General features: G+C 39.2%; 1 long non-coding RNA gene across 1 annotated transcript; it reads right to left on the bottom strand.

Moving 5' to 3' along the window:
* Positions 1-1,043: 1,043 nt before the first annotated feature.
* LOC149841802 (uncharacterized) lies at positions 1,044-5,515 on the bottom strand. Its single transcript, XR_016431011.1, has 2 exons — positions 5,397-5,515; positions 1,044-1,502 (listed from the first exon to the last, which is right to left on the bottom strand). It is a non-coding gene; the product is annotated as an uncharacterized LOC149841802 (long non-coding RNA).
* Between the last annotated feature and the right edge of the window lie 693 nt (positions 5,516-6,208).

Raw genomic sequence — 6,208 nt, 5'->3', positions numbered from 1 at the left:
AAAAAAAACGAATTCGTTTTTCAAAATGATAGATGTTGACCTGAGGTCCTTATTTGACTGTTTTGAGGGAAAGTTTGGCCCATATTTCGAATTCCAGAAAAGTATGGCCCATTTTTTTAAATTATAGGCAAAAAAATGGCCTCTAAATGTAAATTTCTCTTAAAAAAAGAGATAGAATTAACAGCCCCGCACATGCCAAGGAGAAAAAAAATTTGATTACCTTTAACTGAACGGTCAGCTTTTAGCCGATGGATATTAACCAAAGGTGAATTTAGAAAACTTAAAATGGTTAGCAGGTGGGGGGTGGGAGTAAAAGATGGACAATGTGTCGGTTTTCACCTTTGTGATTTTCAAAGACGAGAGGAAACGAAGATTTCGAGAATAATCTCCAAAGAAAATTTCTCTGCATGTGCATGGTTTGAGGGGCCAACAAAGTTTCCATTCCCTGAGTGCATCAAATGCATCATATAATCTCTTGCTTTTTGCAGTGAAAGAATTCTAGCTGATACAGCAGTAGGCATCTCTGTTCCAGAGTGTTTTTACGTCTATTTATGGAGGGACAGGAATAACCTGAGCATAATCAGACAGGTGTCTTTATGTTTGATGCATATACCCTTCTGTGCTTCTTTCTCCACCAACCACCTCCCTCAAAAAGAAAAAGAAAAAGAAAAAGTAAAAGAGAGCCATTTGTGTCGCATTAGTACATTTATCAAATGCAGCGAATCTAATAAATTTACTAAAGGACAAAAGTTTTATTTTTGAGAAAAAAACACAAAAGGGTATGTGCATCATGGAAGATGTCATCAAGGATTTACTACGTGAAATTTAAGCTTTACAGTTGATTTCAGCAATTCAATGCAATCGGATTTCGGTAAAAAAAGTCATAGTACATGATCCACTTCCAGGCACAGCAGCAGTAACCATCATCTTATCTGGAACTCCAGATCAAACACAGGCAGCACAGAGCCTTTACAATTCTTATATTGAGAAATGTTGATTAGTGGCATAGTGGTGCAGTTACAGTGTTGAAGGAGCTGGCTGCATAAGAAACTTTTCCTCCCATTGTCTTTGTTGATTATGATAATTAAGTACGACATTACAAAATTCCATATGACTTTTCCAGTTATACTGTTCTATCTAATTCCAGATGGACCTCCATATCTGATATATAAAATCAATGGTGAAGGTTGGTCGCTTTGCAGCAGGCATACATGAAAATAACTTGTAAACTAACTGTATTAATCCAGAAGAAATTATTCAGCTGCAAAGAACAGATAGTATTTCTTACTATAGATTATAGAATTCTTGAAACCAAGATCTTCAAACAAGGCCACTCAAAGAGGCTTTAGTAGAATAATCTCTACATTGTCATGAACACCTTGCAGCAGCAGTTCTCCTTCATACTTGACGACCTTCCTTTTTTTGGCTGCACGTAACGTTCCAACCAGTGCTTCAAATAAGTTTGCACATCGATCATCATTGAATAGTACTCCAAATTTTACCTTCAATATAAATAAAGTATGGGATTTCAGAGAGAAAAATTGAAGGGGGGAGAATATAATGCGTCAGGGATCAATAGAACAAGAAGTTAGGAAGAAAGATTCAAATTATATTATAGGAATAAACAAAGCAATTAAATCATATATAGAATCCATAGAATAGACAAGATCCCATCATTTTTCCAAGAGAAAAACAGCTGGTAACGACAGCCATCTGTCAATCTTTAAAATATTCTGCTTCAAACAGTAATTCATTAAGTCTTCTTTTTTCCTTATTACAACAGATATTTCTAACACATCAACTTGATTAGTTGATTTCTACAAGCAAAGCAGCACATTTAAATCATTAAAAGCAAACAAGAAGAAATGGGGTCAAGCTAGAATCCAAATTTTTTGGCAGGTCAGGCCTTATCTCAGAAGTAAACTGGTAGGTTGCATAGTATCAACTGAAGAGATGAATGAAGAATAACCATTAAGTGACATCTTGTTGTCTCTATCCCCTGTTCCACAGATTTGAAGAGAGAGATTCCTATTTTGTATTATTTCAAAATTTCCATACACCCTCATTTAGAAGAACTGATGGTTATTCCCATCAAGACAACGAAGGCTAGGTAGTTGGACGGACCAGTGTAGTTCCCAAACTCTCGAAATGAAATCTTGTTTCACAGATCGATTCTTTACCTCATCAACCTAGGGAAAGACAACACCTTCATTAAGAAGAAAGAGGGAAGCCAAGTTTAGATGTGAACCCATTTTACAGCATCACAATTTTAGGTAAAAGAAGAGAAAGGAAACATGGTTAAAGATTAATCAGATCTACAAATTGGGGGACCAAGAAGCGCAATATACATGAAGTACCAAAAATCAAACCCAAATGGTCAGTTCCGCCATTCTTATAAAGAGAAACATGGCCTCTAATCAGCAATCCTGCACAATTGGTCAATTTCCACCATCCAACATTCAGTTTCAATCAAGAGCATATCAAATCTACAATTTACTCCCTCGTTTTCATTATTGTGATGTACCCACAATACCAATACGAGATGAGGTGTCTTCTATGCCATAGCTTTGAAGCTGGGGGCTTCACTCTATGGGCAAGGTGTCTCCTAGGGTTTTATGTCGAGGTTGTTTGAAAAGAGGACTCGGTAAACGATAGCACTTGCTGACTGCTAAAAAGTCAGCAGTGTTTCCCCTGTTATCCGAAAAAAATCATATTCTCATTGACCATGTAAAAATAAACAAGCAGACCCTCTTCAAGATGAATTGAGGTCAGGTGGAATGTGATTGCACACTTTAAGTGTGCTGCGCAAACTAAACAAGCAGACCCTCCTGCAGCCTTGAAGCACTCCTTTGATATGTCGATTAACCTTTGTTTTTTTTGTCACTCATATAATCAACCAACCTATCAACGTATGCATCATGGAGACCTTTGTTAGAAAAAAATGGACCTCATCTCTCCTGCCTTGGCTCTGACGGGCTCCCATTCATCTTAAACCATCACTAGCCTAAGTGCCTCAGCAACCTCAACCCTGGTGAACCTGCCATCTGTCTCATCTCTTTCTATCTCTACCCCAATCATATTCTCTTCTGCCAACCATGCATTCAATCATTGGTCAAAGATCATCGGTGCAAGATTGAGGGGGAGCCCAAACTGGAGTGCCTCGATGATCGAGCCCCAACCTGAGTGAAACAAGTATCCATCAATTGATTGGTGAGCCAGGATCTTGATCTGGGGAACCCAACCCATGCAGATGATAGAGACTTGGAGAGATCAAGGAATGGGATCAAGTGACCGAAGGCTAACCATGGGAGCACAACAACATGGCATCCGTGGTCCTCCTCCATGAAGCCTTAAGATGGGACATGATATCAATAGCTCTAGTCCATTTTGTAGACTGCTAATGGAGTATATCCTCTGAATGAAAAATTGGTAAAATTACATATACCCCTCATTTTTTAACCCAACTCAGCTTATCCCACCAACCAGTCATGGCTTTTCCACAAACACCTTTTCTTTTCCAATGTCGGAAAAAATGACCTTTTGTTCCATTAGGATTAATCATGGTTAACACATCTACAATATCAAGTTTGTCTTGTTAATAACCTTTTTGAATGTGAGAATTACCACACTCTACCCCATAATCTTTCATTGTATGAAGCCCTAAAACAGAAATCAAACATGCTTTAGGTTCCGCATCATCTTAAAAAGATATCTGCTAACTGTATGTGTTGGATCATTAGTTCATAGTTAGCAACATCTCTCTCTCTCTCTCTCTCTATATATATATATATAGGGATTCAAATGAACAATAGAAACCAGCTCCCATGGGATTGGCCAGTGGGTTAGGGCAAGCATTGGGATGTTGTAAGACCCTGAATGTTATAAGTTAGTTTCTCCTTAGAATCAAAACAGGTATGTGACAGCACTGTAAGGTCAGTCCAGTCTCTCAAAGTTTACCACTATAGGTGGGTCATTTAGGGCTCAATCCTAGTGAGTTCCTTGTCGTCAAAGAAAAAAGAAAAAAAAAAAGCAACAGAAGAGCCCAGAGAAGCTCCTGTCTCACTTCTCAATTTTTAAATTTCAAATTTTCAGGTCAGACCACCCCCATTACAACCTCTAACACAAAGAACTGTTAGAAGAGGGCCATTTACTAGTTTTCTATCAGAAAAAAAACAGATCAAGTTCTTGCTAAAACCCACAATATCTGGAATATGACTTTGTAATCAGATTCCCCTTAAATGGAGGGATACATCCACCTTTCTGGAAATTGTGGGATAAATAGGGAGGATACATCCACATTTCTGGAAAATGTGGGATAAATAGGGACTTCGTTTGTACTGTGGGATGCAATGTTCCAGCTCATTAACTCTGTCAGTACCCTTTGAATAAGTGAATGCATCCAAACTACCTCAACATAATAAGACTTGGAAATAAATTGAGGTAATTGGGGTAAGGAGGTGAAGAGGGATAGCATCTCAGAAGTAAACTGGTAGGTGCCATAGTATCGACTGAAGAGATGAATGAAGAATAACCATTAAGGACATCCTGTGGTCTCTATCCCCTGTTCCACAGATTTGAGGAGAGAGATTTGTATTTTGTATTATTTCAAAAGTTCCATACACCCTCATTTAGTAGAACTGCTAGTTATTCCATCAATTCATTACCCATCAAGGCAACAAAAGCTAGGTAGTTGGCTGGACCAGTGTAGTTCCCAAACTCTCTCAAATAAATATTCTGTCACAGGTTGATTCTTTACCACATCTACCTAGGCAACGATAAGACATTCATTAAGAAGAAAGAAGGAAGCCAAGTTTAGATGCGAACCCATTTTACAGCATCACAATTTTAGGTGAAAGAAGGAAAAGGAAACACGGCTAAACATTAATCAGATCTACAAATTGGGGGACCAAGGTGGGAAATATACAAGAAGGAAAAATACCCAAAATCAAATCTCAAATCGACAAATTCGCCATTCTTAAAAAGAGAAACATAGCCTTAAATCAGCAATCATGCACAATTGGTCAATTTCTACCATCCGACATTCATTTTCAACCAACGGCATACCGAATCTACAATTTACTCCATCGTATTCATTATTGTGATGTACCCACAATACCAATTCGCGTTTTCAGAGAGAACATTAAGAAGTATCAAGATCAATGGAGACAAACTAACAAATGGGGACAAGATCAAATGGAAAATACGGCAAATTTGGCCTTGTCCAACAAGGAAAGAGTCGATGGGTATCGTAGTTTCCGCATTTTATTAACAACCATGTTTTGGCCGAGTCTGAACTGTAGTAAAAAGTAACAAACCCTTTTGGAAACAATTGTCCAACAAGCAATAATTTCTGTTACTGAAGTCATCACTGGAAAGATAGGGAATAAGAGCAATACCTTGTAAGAACCATCCTGTTGGGCCTCACCCAATCTCTTGATCTCCTCCTTCAACCGCTCTACTTCTTCCTCCACGTTCATTCTCTCTCTCTCTCTCCAACAATTATGCAGTCTGCGAGATCATGAGCTATTGATATTTTTATATGAGTGAAAGGAGTCTAGTGAAATGAACCTAAAAATCAAGCCAGCATTTTTTATTGCCGGCCTTGTAGGGATTAAATTGAGTCGGATCATACTTGACCAGATATGGTCCAATTCTGAAGTGTGACTGGCTGATTTGGTCTATAATATTAGACCCATTGAAAAGGTAAAAGATATTTTCATTTGCATGTAGGGCCGGGAAACTAGATGAGTAACTCGTGACTGGGCTCCTAAAGAGCTTATTCAACCTCTTTCTCCTAATCTACATCTAATTGGTTACAAACTATCAAAAGTTACATAAGTTGGCCATTTTCTAAAGTTAAAAAGAAACACGAAAAGTGCAAGACAAAGGTAATCCACTGGTGGCATCCCTCCCTGCTAGGGATGTCTGTGGACCGGGGCGGTCTCACCATCCTCGCTTTCATCCCTGTAAGGGCCAGGCGTGGCAGAGCCTCGTTTTTTCTCGGTCCACTGTCATCCCTAAAGAGTATATTAGCATTTTAGTAACGGAGATCAGGGACGGGGCAAGGTTAGGGATGGCAGTGGACCGGGGTGGGGCGGGGCGGGGGACAAGGTCTCCACCCCCGCCCCGTCTCTAAAATGTAACCTACTTCATCCCCGGTCCACCCCCGTGATGGGGGAGACTTTGGAGCTCCACCCCCGCCCCGTTT

Source organism: Nuphar pumila, chromosome 3 (genome assembly GCF_984573655.1).
Source record: "Nuphar pumila chromosome 3, dmNupPumi1.hap1.1, whole genome shotgun sequence".
In the NCBI taxonomy this organism is placed as follows: Eukaryota; Viridiplantae; Streptophyta; class Magnoliopsida; order Nymphaeales; family Nymphaeaceae; genus Nuphar; species Nuphar pumila.
This window is presented reverse-complemented; position numbering and strand designations above follow the sequence as displayed.